This window comes from Mus caroli, unplaced genomic scaffold, assembly GCF_978045245.1.
Source record: "Mus caroli unplaced genomic scaffold, Mus_caroli_1 scaffold_14, whole genome shotgun sequence".
Lineage (NCBI taxonomy): Eukaryota > Metazoa > Chordata > Mammalia > Rodentia > Muridae > Mus > Mus caroli.
In genome coordinates this window covers 81,263,702-81,286,647 of record NW_028227269.1, presented here as the reverse complement: position 1 = coordinate 81,286,647, position 22,946 = coordinate 81,263,702, and the positions used below count along the sequence as shown (strand labels likewise).

The 22,946-nt window shown below is 42.9% G+C and overlaps 1 protein-coding gene and 1 non-coding gene across 7 annotated transcripts in view; one reads left to right on the top strand and one right to left on the bottom strand.

Moving 5' to 3' along the window:
- Rgs6 (regulator of G protein signaling 6) overlaps positions 1-22,946 on the bottom strand; it is a 540,717-nt gene that overhangs the window by 383,551 nt on the left and 134,220 nt on the right. The window lies entirely within an intron of this gene.
- LOC115032864 (small nucleolar RNA SNORA17) lies at positions 8,730-8,864 on the top strand. The gene has a single exon (XR_003838522.1). It is a non-coding gene; the product is annotated as a small nucleolar RNA SNORA17 (small nucleolar RNA).

Here is a 22,946-nt window from a genome sequence, read left to right as displayed (position 1 = left end):
CTGAAGCTGTGGGTAGAGACAAGTTGTCTGGTGCCTCTCTGTGTGTCTCTGTCTGCCTCTGGCTGTCACTGTTTCTCTGTCTCTGTCTGTCTGTCTGTCTGTCTGTCTCTCTCTCTCTCTCTCTTACCCAACCATTGTACCTGAGTAAGTCACAAAAAGAGGAAGGCACTGAGCATAGCCCAAATTGGCAGCTGATGCAAGTGACAGTTCTCATGCCTGATAGCCTCTGTATACAGATACTATATCCTTACAATAGAACATCCATCCCATAGAACTCCCTGGGGTATGTGTAGCTAGAAGGGCTTTCATCTCCAATTTAGACAGGTAATGAAGGTATAATTTTTTTCGAAGAGTTGTGGAGAATTACTTTATTGACCCCACTATTCTCCTCTATATACTTACACCCTTGCCATAGCATCTTTTAAGAGCCCCTTGAATTTGAACTTGGCTATTTAATTTGGAAGTGACAACACATCTGCCCCAAAGCTCAAGCCTGAAAGCAAATGAGAGGAGTATGCTCTGCATAACCCACTGGTTAAGGGTTTACACCTCGGATCACGGTCACCTCAGCTGCATCACAACTGCACCGGAGCATGCACAGAAACCCTGCAGTGCCCAGTCAACCCCTACCAACCCACACATGCAGCAGCCATGAGTGGTGACTGACTACAGTTTGGTCATGGTTGTTAATACAGCGGCAACAAATGGCTACACAGTTTTACAAAACAGAGTATCTCCTAACCCCTGAAAATAAATATATAGAACAGAGCTGTGAAATATAGGTCCTTGAGGCCCCTGGCCCTATTCTTTATGACAATTTCTGAGGTACCTCCATATATACAGCTTGAACACTTTTCACCAGCAAAAAGATCAGGAAACATGGGTCTCGAAATTGAACCTACCTCATTTCTCATGAATCACTACAGAAGACTCAGTTTCCTCCCATGTGAGGAAAATGTAATCAGAATATATGCAAACATAAGACATACCAATGTAAGGTACTAGTCCTATCAACACCAGCACTATAATTGCCCATGTGATAGGAGGTCTGGCTAGAAAAAATCCCCTCACCAAAATCTGTTAGATGCATTACATGCATGTGTGAGTACACACACACCCATGACGATACACGTAGGGAGACCAATCGAAAACACAGCTGGTAGTTTTCAACACCCTTTTCAGTATTGAGATCGTGTGTGTATGTGTGTGTGTGTGTGTGTTGTATCATATTATGTAGTACCAAAGGAGTTTCAATTTTGAACCATGAATTTTTTAATCATTTTTTTCAATTTTTTATTTAAAACTTTAGCTTAAATCATGTTAACTATGCTCAAACATACCTCCATTAATCAAAATAAGAACAAATTATAATCAACACATTTTGAACAATGAGAAATGTTTATTCTTGTAGCATAGAAATTGGTGCTTTGAGATCCAACCATCTCCTGAGAAGCACTTGCTAGACCCTGCAAGTCATACCTGCGTGTTTTCTGTAGGAAAGGGTCAAGATGTTTGAAGAAGCAGTAGTCAGTTGGCAAGAGGTCAGGTGAATGTAGTGGGTGAGGGAGGACTTCAAAGGCCAATCTGCTCAACTTCTGAATCGTTGTTTGTGTGATGTATGGTCAGGCATTGATCTAGAGAAGAATCAGGCAAGGTATATTCTAGCGCACACCGTCTAGTGCACAGACTCTCCAGGTGTAACGGCTTCACTACGATTCAGAAGACTGTAGTAGAACTGACTGCCTGACGGTGCCCACGACCCTTGGGTGCAAATTCAGCTAGGGAAAGTCCTTTAGAAATTCTTCTCAGTCCAAACACAGAGCTGGTGGCCACTAATTGTTGTGTGCAATTAGCCTTCTACATCGTGTTAAATTCTGACAGAGAGCCGGGCGTGGTGGCACACGCCTTTAATCCCAGCACTTGGGAGGCAGAGGCAGGGGAATTTCTGAGTTCGAGGCCAGCCTGGTCTACAGAGTGAGTTCCAGGACAGCCAGGGCTACACAGAAAAACCCTGTCTCGAAAAAAAAAATCTGATAGAGATTGGCTTCCTTGTTGTTATACAGCATAAGAAAGGTCAACAGCTCGATACAACAGTTCAATACAAGTTTGGGTGAGCTCATGAGCCCCCCCCCCACACACTGAGTTTTTTCACCGTTTGAATTTGTTTCAGATGACCTTTAAGAGGTCCATGCTGAGTTCTTTGTGGCTTCCCATGTAGATGTAAGGGGATCTGCTTTGATCATGGCTCTCAGTTGGTCTCTGTTGAGTTCCCATGGTCAGCCACTGCACTTTTTAGCTCCAAGGCTCTTTGTCCCTTTTTCAAAACTTCTTGACCCACCCCTGTGCTCTTTCCTAGCTGGTTCTGAGCCAAATGGGCTATAGACACTGTGCATCCTCTCTGCTGCTTCACAGCCCAGTGTTGAACTTGATGTAAGGAAATCTCTCAAATCTGCTTTTTTGCATAACCTCATTTACACAATATAAAATAAATAAGCAGTAAGTCGCTAGCAAAAAGTGTAATGTGAGATATGTGCATTGAAATTATATATAGCACAACCAGGTTTATAAATAACACATTCCAACAGCAAACATATTTCAACAGTGCACACTTTGCTATGCTCAGAGTAACCAGTGCTATACAGAATTTGGGCCTGAGTAAAGCTAATGAAGAAACCCACAGATGACAGAGAAAGCCAGGCTATGAGTCAGCGTAGAGAGTCATTTAGCTTATGTGACATTCAGTGTCCTCATCTGAAAATCGGTGATGATTCTGCCCACATATAGGATGGCAGGACGGATTAACTGAAATGACTATGACATGATTAGCACAGTTCCTAAAGACCCAATAACCAATTACCATTGTAATTATCATGGGATGATGGACTATTTCATGCCCATTATTTTGCCCTAAGAGAACAATTATGATTTCTATGACATGACAGCCTTCCAATTAAGAGCCTGAACTCTGGGACTGATGAACCAGTCTTAGGATCCTGCATTGTTGCCACTCATAGCTCCATGACCTTGAGCTTCCTCTTGGATCTCTTAACCCCTTGAATGTACAGCCTCATAGGGAGCATGCAACAACATACGTTCATGCTACCTTGAGCCAAAAGCATGAAACATGCATGCCATGGGTACAAACTCGGAAAGAGTTACCAAGGTGTGTATGGGAAAGGGTGAGGTGCTGCCACCAGGTGGAGTTGGGGGCAGGGGAGGGCTTCCTGAGTCATTTGTGGCTGAGAACAAAGAGCCCCTTACCGATTGCCATGGTAAATGCCACCATCTGTGCAATGTGACAAGGACCATTAGAATAAGCCTCATATATCTTACAGCCCTGTTTCTCTAAGACCCAGTCTCTGCCAGCAGACTCGGGCATCTCATCAGGGAGCTTCTACTAAAGAGCCAAACAGCACTGCAGCCAAGGAGAAAAGCGAGCAAGATCCTGTCGTTAGAGAGCCACACAATAGCTTGTGCCATTTTTAATCCAGAAATATTTTGGACCTGGGATGACTGGCTAAGGACACCACGTCTGTCATTTTTATGGGCACACATGATGGGAAAGCCAGTAGTTTCCATTCCCTATGGATCGCTTCCTCAGTCTACACTGAGATACTACTGTCTTAGTTAAGTCTCTACTACTTCGATAAAACACCAGGACCAAAAGCAACTCTAAAAAGGTTTATTTCATTTTATAACTATCAGTGAGGGAAGTCAGGACAAGAACTCAACATAGGAACCTCAAGGGAGGAATTGAAGCAGAGGCCATGGACGACTGCTGCTTACTGCCTTGTTCCTCATGGCTTTGTCTTCTTATGTACCTCAGGACCACCTGTCCAAGGGTGACACCCATCCTCAGTGGGCATGGCCCTTCCTCATTAACCTTTAACAGAGAAATGCCCCACAGGCTTGCCTACAGGCCAACATTACAGAGACATCTTCTCCATTGCAGTTCCTAGTTCTCAGATGACTCTAGCTTGCCAGAAGTTGACAAAAACCTAATCAGAACAACTACTTAAAAATTTCAAGCCAAGTGTTCCCACTTGGCACTAGTCACATGCATATAAGTGGCATCCTTTAAGGTCCTCTTAACTGGTTCAAATGATGACCTCAATCAAAAAAGGCACATTTATCAAAACCTTGCTGGGAATGGTGTGACTGGTACATAAGGAGAATCAAGATATTTCAGCTCCTACCATGTTCTAGAAATGTATTAAGCCTTTGCCCGTGCATTTATACTTTTCTGCTCAATTTATACTTTTGCATGTATGTATTTTGTGGTTTGCATGGATGTATGCTGAGTGTATGTATGTATGGATGTTCACAGGTAAGAGCACGTTCTACGAGTATATGCGTGTGTGGATATATATGCACATGCATAGATGGGAGTGGCAGATTGGAGGTTGACAGCAACTGCCTTCCTCGATTTCTCTCCACCCTCAGCAGGGTCTCCTGATTCAGCTAGGCTAGCCAGCCAGGCTGCTCTGAGGAGTCCCTATGCCTGCCTATCAAGTGCTGCCATTACAGGCAGACCACCATACCTGTGCAGTATGCCTATGGATGCTGAGGAATCAAAACTCCATTCCCTCATCCTCGCACAGCAATCACTTTATCCACTGAGCCATCTCCCCAGTCCTCAAATGGCATTTAAAAGCCATGACTGTAGCTCAAGTCTGTGGTCCATTCCGAATTCCAATTTAAGATGCTATTGGGTTTGTAATTTGTAAGTGGAAAATGTACAGAAATAGGATGTCTCCTACTGGGAGTTAAAGTGCTTTAATGTTAGTTACTGCTCTCCTTCCATACAGAATGGCTCCTCACAAGTTAATTTTTTTTTTTGCCTCTGATTTCCCTGAGAGGAAGGCGGTAAGAACACCCATCCATTCCCAAGACGGCACCTGTCAGCACTTTAGTGCCTTTTCCCAATGTAAGGAGAGTTGGATGTAATTTACTCTAGCTAAAAAGAATTGATTTCTTTTTACAGTCATAGGTAGAAAAGGAAACATGGCTTAGGGAGGGTAAAAGGGGAGGATGGAAGGAAGGAAAGGCTTGCTGCTGCTCTAAGCCTAAGCCCTCCCCTCAGGGGGACCTGTAAGCCATGGTCCAAAAAGAAGGAAAGATTAAAAAGGGCCTATGAGACCAAATATAGGAGTTTAGACTTGATCTATTAAACAATGAGAAAAAACAACAGCATCTCCAGAGGGAAGTAACCCAGAAAAGGAGAGTCTGGGGGCCTGAGCTTAGTGTGTGAGGCAGGTTTGTGGATGGTAAGGCACTGATAAAGATGCTGGTGAGGAGCTACTAGATGTGAGGAGACCCTTAAAGAATGGAGGAGTGGCTCCATTTCTTCATCAGCAGGGGTTTGGGCAATCCCCCACAAGGCTTCACATGTGGTTAGGAGGATAATTCTACAGCTCTACAACCCAACACACAAGATTACAAAGGCCTTGAATAGAGATTTGACTCTTAGAATGATGCCTGTTGGTGAGAATGAGGGAGAAAACACTTTACCGTCTGATGCTCCTTAAGCTAAATGGGAAGGTGGGTTAGGTCGGTTCTCTGGAGGAATCCAGATGATAGGATTAATAGATATAAAAGGGAGTTATTAGAGTGGCTTACACAATGCTAGGTAGTCAACATTGTCTGCTTCACACCGGAGAGTCTTGACAACCCTCCAATTGCTCAGTTCATGAGGCTGGGTCTCATGGGGAGAGTGGGTCTCCCCATGCTAAAGAGTCTGATCACCAAGGGCTCTCCCAGGGAGGCTCAGCAGCCTGCATTCTCATTGACCCCAGATGCAGTCCAGTTGATAGCCAAGATTAGCCATTGTAGAGAGAAAGGAAAAATTGCTGAAACCGAAGTGGCTGCCTCTCTCCTATATGACCCATTAGACAGGTTCCTTCCCAGGAGCTACTGGGATGTCTCTCCTAACTTCCCTCTGCATATGTGCACATGCACATGTAAGCCCGTGCACACAGCATGAGCTATAAATGTCCACAGTAACATGAAGAGTTTATTTGCTGTCAGGGCACTTTAAGAAATAAAAGGCTCATCTCCATAGGACTGCAGTTGGTTAGCAGAGTGAGTTTCAGTCTCACACTCTAAGTTGTGCTAAGTCCCTTGTGTGTACATTAGGGATGGTGCTAATCCTTTGTGAGGATTGTGTGTGTGTGTGTGTGTGTGTGTAATAGTCAACAATGCCTGGAACAGAGCAAGTCATTTATGAATAGTGACTACTGTGTGAGAATCCCACAGTGAAAGCCACAATCCTTCATATTTAAGAATGGAGACATCACAATACCCTTCAGAGGAGGAGCATGCCCTCCCGGCCAGGGAGTCTACTGCTAATCGATCCATCTTAATGCTTAGTGGTGAAGCAGAATGTCACGGGAGAGGAACTGGGACTGGCTGCCACAGACATCAGGCTGTGGTGTAATACTCACTCTACCTGTGTGGCACTTGACACTGAGAAAGGTCACCTTCTCAGGCCTCATTTCCATATTCAGATCCTCTGTGGGTGAGATGGATTCCAAACACTTCACAAAGCTAAGCAAAGGCTTGAAGTCTTAATTATGGTGTGTGTGTGTGTGTGTGTGTGTGTGTGTGTGTGTGTGTGTGTGTCTGTCTGTCTGTCTGTAGCTTCTGTTTTGTTTCTGGTTTTTGGTTCTCAAGACAGGGTTTCTCTGTGTAGTCCTGGCTGTCCTGGAACTCTCTCTGTAGACCAGGTTGGTCTTGAACTCAGAGATCTGCTTGCCTCTGCCTCCCAAGTGCCAGGATTAAAGTCATGCACCACCACACTGCCCTTTGAGTAAGTATTTTTTAAAGTTCTCAAGACAGGCTCTGTCCACCACAAGACACTATACAAAAAAGTAAAGACTTGCTAAAGAAGCAAACAGGGCATGAACCCTGAAAGGACCCAGGCTGGGCTGCTCAACCTACTTTTGCCCACGTCACATTTACTTCTGTGATGTTCCTTTGTTGCCCTGGGTAAGAAAAAGAATACAAATCTCCCCATCTCTGCAATACAATCCCTTCCATTTTAGAAGCCAGTTGTTCTTGTTGCTCTTCATAATTGTGTTTATAATTTTTTTCTTGTCACAGCTCCAAAAGTCCTTTGGACTTTAGAGACACATTTGGTATCTGATAGCTACATGAGGTAGGTCAGACAAGGCCAAACAAGACACAATCCAGATGCATCTCTCAAGTCCAAATCTCCATAATTATCAGCTTAAAAGCCGAGGAATCCTGAGGTAAAGTGCTTGCCATGTCAGCGTGTGACCTGAGTTAAGACCTCGCATAAAAAGCCAGATGTGACAGTGTGTCTGTGATCCAAGTACTGGAGAAAGGAACACAGGAGGATTCCTGGAGCTTGCTTTCCACATAATCTAGCCAATTGGAAAGCCCCATGCTCAGTAAGAGACTTGCCTAATTAATAGTGAAGTACAAAATGTCTGAGGAAGACACTCAGCACTGACCTCTGGCCTCTAACACACACACACACACACACATCAATACAAATAAGAACCAGAGAAAATGTATAAATGAAGTGAAGGACTTAGGAGAGAGTCAATATTTTAGGAAAAAGACAAGCCCTAACAAGAAATAGCTTTTAAAAGGATAATAATATCTGGACCCTTCAGATGTAGGGAAGGTAATGATATCAATTTTCAAAAGGCAAATGAAGGAAAGGCGTGTGGATCTTGGCAAGTAGCTCAGTCGGAAATGCATTTATCCAGCATGCACAGAGTTCTAGTTCCAATTCCCAGCACATAGAACCCAGGACACACGATTACCCTAGGAAACTCAAGTACAGCCTGGGATGTAGGAAAGAGGTGAGGTAGGGAAAGGGCAAAGCAAGTTACAAAGAATCTTGTGAAGATGGTCAAATAGGGTGCAACATAATGGTAACCTAACCGGAGTCTCTGAGGAAGAAGAATGAGCAAGCCCAGTGACTGTAGCATGGGCTCCTTTGAATTGCCATTGGTGCCACCGTCCTGACTGATGCTATTTCTTGGTACATTCTCTTTCAGTCCTTAACAACTTATGTAAAATTCAACTGACACCAAGTCCTGCAGCCTATACCTCAAGCCATGAATGAGGCTGCCCCTCTAAGAAGCATGGCACCTGAATCACCTCCCTAAACAACAACAATAATTTCCTAAGCAACCATAGATCCTCCTACAACTGAAGATCAAATAGACTTATATTGTGTCCAGAGCCATGTATTGCTCCTTCCCTATCCCTGGAACTCTTGTCAGTATTCTCTCCAGAGTTTGGATGTGTCTTCACTACACAACCACTGTTCTCCCACGGTGCCCAAATCCAACAATTCTCTCTAGCTTCAACATCACTAGATGTTATCACTCTTTTATATATGTGAGTACACTGTCGCTGTCTTCAGGCAGACCAGAAGAGGGCATCAGATCCCATTACAGATGGTTGTGAGCCACCATGTGGTTGCTGGGAATTGAACTCAGGACCTCTGGAAGAGCAGTCAGTGCTCTTTAACCGCTGAGCCATCTCTCCAGACCTGTGATGTTATCTCTCTTGAGACAGCAGGCAAATCTGGTCTGCTGGGAACCCTATGTCAGACTTTTGGCATCTGACACTAGTAAAATGATACGACAAGTTTTTGTTTTCTTTTTGAAAGGTTCTACATTTTTTTACTGGGCAAACCACACCCCCAATTTAAACATGACCAAGTCTCCAGATTAAAAATATTGAGCTCTCCTGCCCCTAGAGGAGATAGATGCAGTTGTGGCTGCTGTGTCCCTGTGTGTCAGTAGGTGGCAGAGAGGAGAGAGCCCATGTCTATGCTCAGGGTTCTGACTTATGACCATCTGAATGATTAGTAGCCTAACATTCCCAGAAAAACTGAAGCCTGAGATGGCTGGCAGTCCAGCGCCATGCAGGCCCAGACTGGCTCCTAGCACAAGAAGCAAGCCAGAGACTAGAAGAACCCCACCTGGGACATTGGGCCCTCAGGCAGGAGTGAGCCCAAGATGACCATCAGATATGTGCACCATCAGACAGGGTCTGAGATGATCACCAGTCTAGCACCATACAGGTCTGGGATGGGACAGACCATGCCCAAGATGACAACTACCCAAGTGGATCATAGACTCCTGAGACCACTCCAGAGAGGATCCCAGACAACCAAAGACTCTGTAAAAGCATCATCTAGAGAATGAATGTCAGATACCCAGGTGGCCAGTGACATTTATATAAAGAGGTTGATGAGATAAAGTATAAAACAAAACCTAAGAAGTAACATCAAGGGCTAATGAGAAGAGAGTGTAGCATAGAGTAACTATTATCTGATAACAGAGTAGATATGACCAAGAACTGTCTGAGGGTAGGAATGGGCAGAGCATGTGCACCATTTTAACTCTGCTTTAGAAATACTTGGTGATGGTAAGAGTGCTCTGTGGCTAATGTGGAATACAGCAAAGGAGCAGGCAAGAGGCATCCTGTAGCATCTTTATGGTCTAGAGGAGGAAATGGAAACAATGGAAAGAGGAGGTGCACGTGTAACTCAGATGACTTTCCTGGCCCTACGAGTGGAGGCATGCCTTCACACTCATCTATATACACACTTATGCATCTATTCATTCATGCATCCATCCATCCATCCATCCATCCATCCACCCATCTACCATCTGTTTATTCAAACTGTCCTTTAACTTTTTAATTGAAAACTAAAACAGACTTTTTGTTGTTGTTGTAAAAGCTATATATCACATTTGCTTTATCTTTAACACCAGGGTTTGAGTCCTGAAAAGGCAGATTCTCTAAAAAGCGTAACTATTTCTTAGGTTTAATCAACTAATTTTCCAACTAGAAACCGTGGACATATCTACAAACTTAAATATCAGTTTTTTCATCTAAGTATTTAATCTTTCAAAAATCCCAGTAGAAGACCAAGCTATGTTGTTAGATTGCTTGCCTAGCATGCATGAAGCCCGAAGTTCAACCCTCAGCAATAAATAAACCAGCTGCTATGACACATGCTAGCACTAAAACAGTGATGGCAAGAACATCAGGAGTTCAAGGTCATCTTTGGCTACATAAATGATTCAAAATGTTCTCCCTGGACCAATAGCATGGCCATAACCCAAGCACTTGTTTAAAATGCAGATCTGGTCTTGGGGCTGGGGATATAGCTCAGTGGTCAAGCATTTGTCTAGCATTCATGAGGCCCTGGGTTCAGTGCCCAGTACCACAAAATATTAATTAACTAATTAATTAATAATTAGAATAAAATAAAAGACATAATCTTGAACTCCACACCAGCCCTGGTAGACAACATTCAAACAAGGTCCCAGGTCACTACTTGCAATTGTGTAACCAAGCATTTGCAGGTGACTACAGTGCTCTATCTGTGTTAACTGTTCACTAGACGACAAGTGGCACCATGCTAACCAATGTAGACTTAGGAAATGGAAACATAGATAGACTAGACAGCTAACAATGTTTTCATCCCATAGGAAGATTGTAGACTACCATTGCCCAATGTAGAAGCAGAGGGACTAGAGTTGCCCAAATAGTGAAAGTTTTGGAGGAACAGAGGCAGCAAAGGCCATGGTGATTAGAATCTGAACCTGCTCTTTATTAGCACAACGAACATCAGATCACTCCTGCTGTTTTGGTGTTTGAAGACCCCTGTAATCATTAAGTCTATTTTATTAAAACTCCATGTTTATCTTTCTAAGTCTATAGATACATAGAAGCTATGAGCAAGTACAGTTTGCTTATATACAACTTTATTTGGTAAATATCTTCATTACATTGTAAGAAAAATAGAAAGCAACATCCAAATTCATACACCTGCTTCCTTTCTAAATGGAAAATTGGAAAACACCACCATGGAAAGAATTGAGGATCCAGAGTTTGACAGAGAGTAAAAGACAATCAAGAACACTCTGGGAGCCCAAGAACCCATAGGAGCAAACATCAGAGGAGCGGATGTAGATGAAGTCATCTATGGGGACAAAAGAAATGGCTTCATCACCTCCTATCCTGCCTGGGACATCAGAGAGCAACCTGTAAAGTGAATGCTAAAGATAGATTCCTCCTATATCACTTCAAATAGCAAAATAAAAGATGCCCAGTTTCCATAGAAATGCCAACAAAGACAGGAACAACAACAAAGACAGGAACACCACCACCACCAACAACAACAACAACAGGAAAAACAACCGTAAAGGCAAGGGCTTGGGCATTCTTCTAAGTACCTTGCCAACATTAGTTAATTTCTTTCCTATTCAACTTGTTTTCAGACAGGGTCTCATTGTGCAGCCATCTTTTCACTCCCAAAGACTGAGATTACAGGCATGGGGCCATTAACTTGTTTGACTCAATGAATAACCATGTCACTTCTTTGGTGAGCTGTAAAAATGTCCATGACTCTTTTTCTCACAGATGACACCTGTCTCTTCACCCTTTCTCCTGAGCTGGCCTTAATGACCAGATATAACCAAAGGAGTATGACTGAGGTGATAAGAAATGAATCTAGGGTATTCTGAGCTTCTTTCTGGCTAATATCCACTTATCAGTGAGTACATACCATGTGTGCTCTTATGTTACTGGGTTACCTCACTCAGGATGATATTTTCCAGTTCCATCCATTTGCCTGCGAATTTCATGAAATCATTATTTTTACTGCAAATGTACCATATTTTCTGTATCCATCCCTCTGTTGAGGGGCATCTGGGTTGTTTCCAGCTTCTGGCTACTATAAATAAAGCTGCTATGAACATAGTGGAGCATGTGTCCTTGTTATATGTTGAAGCATCTTTTGGGTATATGCCCAGGAGTTGTATAGCTGGGTCCTCAGGTAGAACTATTTTCAATTTTCTAAGGAACCACCAGACTGATTTTCAGAGTGGTTGTACAGCTTGCAATCCCACCAGCAATGGAGGAGTGTTCCTCTTTTTCTACATCCTTGCCAGCATATGCTGTCACCTGAGTTTTGATCTTAGCCATTTTGACTGGTGTGAAGTGGAATCTCAGGCTTGCTTTGATTTGCATTTCCCTGATGACTAAGGATGTTGAACATTTCTGTAAGTACTTCTCGGCCATTTGAGATTCCTCAGTTGAGAATTATCTGTTACAAACCCCATTTTGTAAATAGAGTTGTTTGGTTCTCTGGAGTCTAACTTCTTGAGTTCTTTGCATATTTTGCATATTAGCCCTCTATTGGATGTAGGGTTGGTAAAGATTTTTTCCCAATCTGTTGGTTGCCATTTTATCTTATTGACAGTGTCCTTCGACTTACAGAAGCTTTTCAATTTTATGAGGTCCCATTTGTCAATTCTTAATCTTAGAACATAAGCCATTGGTGCTCTATTCAGGAATTTTTCTCCTGTGCCAATGTGTTTGAGGTTCTTTCCCACTTTCTTTTCTATTAAATTCATCATATCTGGTTAAATGTGGAGGTCCTTGATTCACTTGGATCAAGGAGATAAGAATGGGTTCATTTGCATTCTTCTACATGCTGACCACCAGTTGAACCAGCACCATTTGTTGAAAATGCTGTCTTTTTTCCACTGGATGATTTTGGCTCCACCAACTAGAGTACACAGGGAGGCAGAGGGACACCCGTGGCTCCAGCTGGATATGTAGCAGAGACACCCCTTATCTGGCATCACCGGGAGGGGACCCCCCTTTGTCCTTTGGAGGCTTGATGATTCAGGATAGGGGAACACTAGGGCACTGAGAAAGGAATCAGTGGGCAGGTGGGGGAGCACTCTCATAGAGGCAGGGGGAGAAAGGAGAGGATAGAGAGCTTGTGGAGGAGAAACTGGGAAGGGGGGTAGCATTTGAAATGTAAATAAATAAAATAACCAATAAAATATCAAAAAGAGAGAGAGAGAGAAATAAATCTAGGCGTTGGGTTTGCATGTTTCTAGAACATTCCTAGGAACCTCGTGTCCACCACAGAACGAGCCCAAGCTTGCTTTTCTCATTTCAGCCTATTGGGAGGGTGAGAAGGGGTGTCTGTGATTTGATTTTTCTCAATGAAGACATTATAGTTAGGACTTTCTGAGGCTCTTATTACTTAGGGAAGACATCTTCGGACATCATACTTTGTACTAGGTTGTCATGTGGACACAAATACACAGTTCAAGTAAGTGGGGACATGGAAGCAGTTGGCTGAATGACAAGGTGAGTATAGTTAATGATGATGTGAACAGAGTGTACACTAGGTGCCTTCAGGACAAAAAAAAAAAAAGACAACTATCAGGGCTAAGGCATTTGTTAATCAGCAAGATTTACCATTCCACAATATATATTGATTTCAAAACATGTCACATAAGATACACTGAACTTTACCTGTGGACTAAAAATAAAAGGAATTTTAAGGCAAACAAAAGACTGAGAGCAGCTGGCTTGATTTTTGCTGCTGCTGGAAGAAAAGTGATGATGGAAAGTGGTTATCTCTAATGCTTTTAGGGAAGAAGACAAGAGTGCACAGAAGACATTAAGTTGCATACATAAGAGAGTGATTTTTCACCAAAACATTAATTTAACAATCATTTCCAAGTGTTGAGGTTTTAGCTTTTCTTCCTAAGTAATACTTAAATATAGTATATGCCATACTTGATATTCAAATATCCCAATTGGAGTTCGGAGACATTTTGAATGACTCAGGCTCCTGCTTCTCATGGGGAAGGGGGTTGGTGCTCAAATGACTGTAGTATGATTGGGGGAGGGGTTCCATGGGCAGCAGGAAGCTCTGCAAGGAAGAGCTGGCTCACCACAGCAGGGGAAGACTACAAAGCAGAGAAAGCCCTTTTCCCTCAGTGTGAAATAATGGAGCATGGAATTCTTCCTAAGATATTTTGTACACAGTGTTCAACTCTGAGCAAAGAGCCAGATCTTTCATTTCTCTGAGCTTTATGGTAATTTTGGCATCAGAATTCTCTGGAACATTTACAGCTTTAAATATTCTGTTCCATTGAACTACCAGATCCATAATTTGGGGAACAAGAAGAATTTTTTAAGGCAATAATAATAATAATGACTTAGGGATCAGACATCAGTCTGATATTAAGTTACCAACTTTTAGTCAATAAAAGTTATTTAAAAGTAATTCATGGGTATAAAAGTTAATTGTGACCAGGTATAGCAGTACACACCTTTAGTCCCAGCACTTGAGAGGCAGAGGCAGACTGATCTCTGTGAATGCAAGGCCAGCCTGTTCTACATGGTGAGTTCAAGGCCTGGTCTACATGGTGAGTTCAAAGCCAGCCAGAGCTACATAGTTAGACCCTGTCTCAAACAAGCAAACAAACAAACAAACAAACAAACAAAGAGGTTGTGTTTTGCTTCATAAGAAAATCTCTTTTCCATTTTCATCTATTTTTGTTTGGGTGTATGCCTATTAAACTTCATCAGGAATTGTTTCTGGTCTTTGGGGCAGCATAAACTGCTTACAATGGTTGATACTGACTGCCAACTTAGCAAGATGTACAATCACCTAGGAGGCAAGCCTCTGGGCATGGCTGTGAGGGAGGTTTTAGGTTGGGTTAATTGGGGTGGAAAGCCCCATCCTAAACATAGGCAGCACTATTCTATGGGCTGGAGTCTAAGCCTACATCAAAAGGAGAAAGTAAGCTGAGCATCAGCCTGCCTCTCTCTCTCTCTCTCTCTCTCTCTCTCTCTCTCTCTCTCTCTCTCTCTCTCTCTCTCTCTCTTTTTCTCTCTCCTTCTCTCTCTCTCTCCTTTCTGGTGTGGATACAATATGACCAGCTGCCTCATGCTCCCACCATCATGACTTCCCACTGTGATGGACTGTATCCCTTAAAACTGTGAGCCCAAATAAGCCCTTCCTTCCTTCCTTAAGCTGCTCTTGTCTGCCATTTTGCCATAGTACTGAGAAAAGCAATTCATGAAGTACTCCATGGTCAGGGATACTACATGACACCTGAGATCGTACCATGGGTCCATCACATGATCTGAACCTCAGTTACTAATCTATGAAGTAGGAATGGGAATATTGACCTTGTATAGTTCTGTGACTGACCCAAACCTTGATTCCAGTAATCAGCACTTAATAGCCCAACAGGAATACATGTAACAAAGCCCCTTGCTCTCTCCATGTCAGAGAGGTTAATGTTGAGATTTCAAAGGCCTCCTTTTCATCTCTTGGCTTTGATTGTCTTTCCATTTCCTTGCTCATATTTCTTGTGCACCTATTCACAATTTTATATAAATCTGTTTGGGTAAAAAAGAAAAACAAGTAGGGAGTGGGTAGAAAAATAGCAGCAGCTATTGACTCAGGAGTTGGGATCTGTCCCAACTTAGGCAGGGAGGCTTCTAAGGAAGGACGACATCATTGGGCAGTCCAGAGTCATAGACAGACACATAGAGGACTTGACACAACCTTCTTATCAACTACACCAGGACAGGTGACAAAGAAAATCACTTTTTATGTAGGGCTACCGCCTCCCAAGCCTCAAAGAAGGGAATCCTGAAGCAGTGGAAAGTGACCATCCTTTTCCACATGAGTTTCTTTGCAACTGATCGTGTCTTCAGTCTGCACACAATAAGGTTGGTCATAGCCAACTACTATTGGTTGGTCGACTACGGCTATGCAGTTGGAGGAGAAGTAACTGAGAGGAAGATGGGAGGAAACAGTCTGGGGGATAAGCGAATACACTGGTCTACCATAATTTACTTTCCCACCATTCTAGTTTTAATTCCAAGCACAGATCCTGGTAGGGACAGGCTCTGCTGAGGTCTTGCTCCCTCACTCAAAGATGACTAGCATGTGGTCCATCATGAAAGCCTCACATCATTGTAATCTAATTGTCCATACAGGCTTTTATTCAAATATCATCACATTTGGGGGTGTGGCTTCCTCCCACAAATCTGGAGGAACCATAAGTCTATGTCAGAGAAGGAGTTTGGGAATGAAGAGGAAGCACATTGAGAGGCCTGACTTCACATTCGGAACAGCACCCCCTTCTGAAGCAGCAACTCCTGTGCCATGACTAAAGGCAAAGCATCCGCGGCAAACAGCCCAGACTCAGGCTCAGAAGCACAGGGGCTACTGTCTACAGCTTGCAGGCACTGCTGAGATGACTTTTCAGTCCTGAGAATCCTAAAACATTGCCTTGTTCTGTAGTATTTATTGTGCCAGATACTCACACGGGAAGTATAGAGGTAAATCAGTAAATGAAATGAAATCAGTAAACTTGAAAGGGCATAGAGCCAGAATCACAATGAACACTAACGATGGCGTTGATGCTGAAAGGGCCTGGAGATGTTTGGGGGTGGAGCAAAAGGTTGTGTGTGACATGGAAAGGAACACAGAGAACAAGGAGAAACAGGGTGTCTTAGTTAGGGTTTTATTACTGTGAAGAAATACCATGACCAAAGCAATTCTTTTTTTTTTTTTTTTTTTTTTTGGTTTTTTGAGACAGAGTTTGTCTGTATAGCCCTGGCTGTCCTAGAACTCACTTTGTAGACCAGGCCGGCCTTGAACTCAGAAATCTGCCTGCTTCTGCCTTTCGAGTGCTGGGATTAAAGATGTGCACCACCATGCCCACAACTCTTATAAAGGAAAACATTTAATTGGGACATACTTACAGTTTCAGAGGTTTAGTTCATTATCATCATGGGAGAAAGCATGGCAGCATCCAGGCAGACATGATGCTGGGGGAGCCGGGAGTTCTACAGCTTGCTCCAAAGGCAACCAGGAAAAGAATGGAATTCCACACTGGGAAGCACTTAAACATAGGAGACCTCAAAGCCCACTACATAATGACACAATTCCTCCAACAAGTCCACACCTAATTCACTAGGGCCACACTTCCTAATAGTGCCACTCCCCATGGCCAACCATTCAAACACATGAATCTATGGGGACCAAACCTATCCAAACCACGACAGAGGGGAAAGCGGTAGGCAAAAAATAAAGCAAATTTTGCTTGGAAAAAAAAGATGCCATGATGAGACCTAATCTTTTGTAAACAAACAAATAAATGATAGATAGATAGAGATAGATAGATAGATAGATAGATAGATAGATAGATAGATAGATAGCCCTGACCATATTTATTGTTTGTTTATTGTTACACTAAAATGGAAGCTGCAACTGCCACATCTAGCCACAGATCAGAAGAATCTATGGATAATAATCAATAAATGTCAACACAAACTCCCCCAATCCCCATTGGCTTTAATTCAATTGGTTGGAGCAGAAATCTGGATATTTATTGGTAAATGGTAGAAAGGAATGCTACTTATTAGCAGATAGATTCATTCAACCAGAAAATACATATTGAGTAGCTAAGAAATTCATTTAAGGAACATGTATTTATAAGGTAAGCTAGGAAGGTTCTTCATTCCAAGAAGAGATGCCTTTAAACACTTTCAAGCAAACCTCAGAGTTCAAACCTGAACTCATGAGTCTTCACTCCCTCCTGATCACCCCTCGTGTTCTGGCTCCTTTTCTATCAGACTTTGTTATAAAAACTTCACGACCCTCTCAAACCCACCATTATGTCATTTCTATAGCTCCAGTCCCATGAGCCTCCTCCTCCACAATAACACTCTCAAATAATCTCCTTCCCTCTTGATGTGGCTCACATGGCCACCCTCTGCTTGGCTGCATGCTCCAAGTCCGAGAAATAGCAGTCCAGCCTGACTCTAGTATGCCTGTACTGAGGCTCCCTTTACAAATGCCCATCTTTAACAGGGTAACAAATTCTATGCTGATTCTGTCTCTGAGACAATAGTTTAGGGTTTGCTTGCTGGGGAGGGCCCAAACACCCAACTTCTACCCTGCTCAGCCATCCCCAGTGAGCACTCCATGGTTCAAGACACAGAGAGACACCAATAGAACAAGTCTGACTGATGTATACTGTTTTTTTACTGTGAGGTTTTCTGTCAAGCAGGACATTCATTGCTGATGAGGTTAGATGGTAGCTAGAAGACTCCACCTAAACTGAGCCACTAGGAACCTATTAAGAAACTTGTTTCCAACACTGCTCAGAGGGATGCCCTGGCACTGCTAGTGATACACCAGTGGGGGAGTTACAGAACCCACATTAGCCTCCACGCAGTTGTCTATAAAGTGGGAATACTGGGGGCTGGAGAAGGCTTAGTCAGCAAAGTGCTTGTGTCACAGCATTGAGGGCCTGAGTCAGAGCCCTTGAAATGCACAGAGCGTGGTGCAGCAGCATGCATGTGCTTGGAAAACCAGAGTCACAAGATGGGAGATGGAGACAGGAGAACCAATGAGAAAGCTCTGGAGCCAGCCAGCCCAGCCTATGAGACAAAGTTCCAGGCCACTGAGAGACTCTTGTTTTCTGTGATGGGTAGTTAATATTGACTGTCAAGTGGACAGGATCTAGGATCATCTCAGAGACTAGCCTCTGGGCATGTCTATGAGGAATTACCTTGATTAGGTTAGGCTCTGGGAATGCCTGTGGGCTATTATCTTGATTAGGTTGTCTGAGATGGAAAGAACCCTGGGTGGCACCATTCCCTATGCTGGGGTGCTCAGCTGAATACAAAGAAAAGGGCAAGCTGAACACTAGGAACCATTATAGTCTGCCTCCTGTTAGATGCAATGGATCCAGCTGTCTCAAGCTCCTGCCACCAGAGCTTCCACGCCATTATAAACAGTGAGGCAAAATAGTCTCTTCCTTTTTTGAAATTTTTGTGGGGGTCAGGTTATCTATCCCAGTAATAGGAAAAGTAACCGAGACATCTGTTGATCTCCACAAATGTGCTGTGCACGCGCATACCCACAGGCACCCTAACACCAAGACACATAAGCACACAGAGAGAGAACAAAACATAGGCTTCCCTTAAATTGGAAATTACTGATGTTCAACAAACTTAGCCAAGACTACTATGCTGATTGCCACTCTTGTCACTTTCTTAAAGCCGAATATGCCCAAAGAGAATCACCCTAGCTGTCCTAGTTAGGGTTACTACGGCTGTGATGACCAAAGCAACTTGGGAAGGAAAGTACTCATTGGGCTTGTGCTTTCTTGTCGATGTTTATCACTGAAGGAAGTCAGGACAGGAACCTAAACAGGGGAGAAACCTAAACAGGGCAGGAACCTGGAGGCAGGAGCTGATGCAGAGACCATGGAAGGGGTGCTGCTTACTGACTTGCTCTTCATGACTTCATCATCCTACTTTCTTATAGAACCCAGGAGCACCAGTCCAGGGTTAGAACTACCCACAATGGTTTGAGCCCTCTCCCAACAATCACTAATTAAGAAAATGCCCTACAGATTTGTTTACAGCCCAATCTTCTGGAGACATGATCTTAACTGAGGTTCTCTCCTCTACTATGATTTTTAGCTTGTGTCAAGATGATATAAAACTAGTCAACATAACTGACCCCTGGTCAACCTGACACACAAACATATCACTTTACAATTAGAAACCTTTCCTTTCTAATGAGAAAGATGATATGTTAATATTAAAATTACTATATAAACATAAATAACTTTAAAAGTCCTTCATTCTTTACAAATTCAAGCACATTAAAATTCAGTCTTTTTAAAAATAAAAACCCTATTTCAAAAAAAGAGTGTGTGTGTGTGTGTGTGTGTGTGTTTAAGTAAACTCAAAGTCTCTCAGTTGTGGGTACCTATAAAAATCAAAATTAAGTTAAACACTTTCCTACTTCAAGAGGGAAGAACCAGACATAGTCACAGTTGGAACAAAGCAAGACCATACTCCAACCATGAAATAATTTGATGTCCAATATCTGAGATTCATTTACCATCTTCAGAGCTCCCCCAAAGGGCTTGAGGTCACTTCTCTGGCTCTGCCCACTGTAGCCCATGCAGCTTGTCCTCTAGGCTCTGACTTACTCTGTTCCACGACTGATGCTCTTCTTGGTTGGTTGGTCATGCCATGGCACTGGCATCTCCAAAATGCTGGGAGGTTCTAATGCAACTGAGCTGCAGTCTCACCAGTAGCCCCTCCTAGGCCCCCTTCAGGGTGCCAAACCTCAACTACTCTTTATAGCCCCTTCAGCCCCGGGGCTTCCACTCTACTGAAGCTGCACTATCAACAATACCCCGCCCACAGTGTGCCAAGCCTCCCCTGCTCTCTATGACCTCTTCATGCTTTCAAAACCAGCACCACCTGGGTGGTTCTTACACTACCAAGTTCAACTGCTGGGACAAGGTACAACCTTGGCCTCTTCTGGAATACAGTGTGAGTGTATGTGCATGTGAGTGTGTGAGTGTGTGTGTGTGTGTGCGCGCGTGTGAGCGTGCATGTGCGCGCACTGACCCTGGGGAAACACTTTTCAAAAGATTTTACCCCAATGATGCTGGTATCTGAATCAGCACTAATTTCTCAGCTCACGCTAACAGCATCAATTGCCCCAGTAAAGCAAAGGTTTCACCTCAGTGGTGCCAGTCTCTTGTTGAATCATGGCTGGCTCTCTGCTCCAGCTGATCAAAACCACAGAATCTTAATTCATATATACAACATCCCCAGTAGTGCTTAAGTAACTCTCAAATTTCTCTCTGGAACATCCCAAACCAGGCCTCCATCCTTTGTAGTTTTCTCAGCATTCTTTTCTTCTATGCTTCCACAGAACAGCTCAACAAACTTTGAATGTTCAATGGCTTTCCCTACCCAAAGTTTCAAAATCTTACCCCCAAAAAACAACATGGTTAGGTCTGTCAGAGAAATACCCAACTCCCAGCACCAACTTCTGTCTTCATTAAGGTTACTGTTGCTATGATGAAGCATCATGACCAAAGTAATTTGGTGAGGAAATGGTTTATTTAATATATGCTTCCTCATCATTGTTTGTCATTGAAGGAAGTCAAGACAGGAACTTAGACAGGGCAGGAGCCTGGAGGCAGGAGCTGATGCAGAGGCTACAGAGGGGTGCTGCTTACTGGCTTATACTCCCCATGGCTGTCTCAGTCTTCTTTCTTATAGAATCAGGACCACCAGTCTAGGATAAGCCAATCTACAATGGGTGTGGCCCTCCCCCATCAATCACTAAGAAATTACCCTATTGACCATCCTATAGCTTGATTTTTTTGGATGGCATTTTTTTAATCAACATCCTCTTCTCCATAACTTTTACCTTGTGTCAACTTAACATAAAACTAGCTAGCACACCAGCCAAAGCCACAGGAAGTATGGAGAGGGTTCCTCACACATTAATATAGGTCCCAACTTATATCTAGAGATCAAACAGCTACCAAGATTGGTCTGGAACCTATTGACTTCGTCAAAAGGAAGATCAGCTCTGCAAAGAAAAGGCTTTGAATCACCTCTGCCATCTATGAACTTATGGTGCTGCTTTTAAATGTTAAGATGCATATCATTTTTGTAGCTAAAACTGTCATAAATCCATCACACATCTGGGTTTAGTATAATCAAATAATCATTTGTGTCCCAAATTTCATATCTAACACAACAGTTATAAGCACTTAATTGTATTTATTTCCCATTTTTTCTTATCCTTTGCTTATTTGTTGACCACAGTGTACAGTTTCCTACTTCTCAAGGATCTGAGCATGTTAAGATCCCTCTACTGACTTCAACATCATTTAACTGTCACATAATGTTGCATGAATCTATGTAAGCATGCATCTACAGTAGATGTCTTCATTTCACTTCTGTTGTGGTTATAAAATACCCTGACAAAAGCATCTTATGAGAAAAGATTTATTTTGGCCCACGGTTTCAAAGGAATACAGTCCATCATGGTGTGGAAGGCATGACGGCAGGAGAATGTTTATCACAGTGCATAAGCAGTCTTAAAGTAGAGAGAGAAAAGGAAGTAAGCCTAGACTATAAAACATCAAAGCCCTTGCCCAGTAACTTACTTTCTTCAACAAAGCTCCACCTCCTAAAGGTTTTACAACCTCTCCAAACCACACCACCAGCTGGAAAACAATTTTCAAACACATAAGCCTATGTGGGGACACCTTACAATCAAACCATGACAGTAGACATGCACGGCGCCCTCTATTTCTTATTTCTGTAGCTAGGACTACAATAAATGACTTACAGGCAATGGCTAGGCTTCTTCCTAGCTTTCTGACCTAACTTTCTCTCATAAAATGGGGATACTAAAAGTTCCTATATCATCGAATTGGCATTGTGAAATAGACAAATGAATACACTTAGAACATAGTAAGTGCTCAATGAAAAGGAGCTACTATGGTAAATTAAATAAATCAAAGGATGAAAACCCTGCGTTTCAGAGGGATTAATAAGCATGTTGCTCATTTCTCTTAAACTCTGTAAGACAGAAAGGCCCATACAGGCTGTCAGGCTTGCCTCCAGCGGCCTCATATGAGATCTTTAGACAACTGCACTAAGTTGTCTAACATCAAACACAAGACACATCTTTTAGAATAATTTATCCAGGAACAGGCACATAGTGCCAGTGGAAGAATGCAGGGTGCAATTTCCCAGAGGTGAAGGAAGAGAGGGGACTCCCTTCTGTCCTTAGGAATGGTCAGTTCTTGCTTATAAATAAGCAAGTGTTGCTCATTGGAGATTGAAACTCAATTTTGCTAAAACTTGACACCAGAAGAGTAGGCTTTTACATACACTCTCCTGGTTGCCAACATTGGCAAATTTTCCCCACTGTTTCTACAGACCTTGCTCAGATCAATCAAGGTATGTATGTGGAACAAATTTGCCCCAGACTCTGACCTTCTGTGCAGTCTGACCAAAGAAAAGCAATACCTTTGCATAGTTCACATCTTCAAAAGAACAAAGTTCACACCAGTGCCTGCTTCAAAGTTCAGCTCTTCTCCACATTACACTCCATGCCTCCCATGGCCAGCCCCCCACAGCTGAGAATAGCTGCATTGTGCCTTTGCCTCTTTCCTGAGACAGAGGAAATGAACAGGACAGGAGTATATTATAGTAGCCAGAAGGCTAAGCGGACCCCAGTGAAAGGGAGAGAGATGTGCACTGTAGTA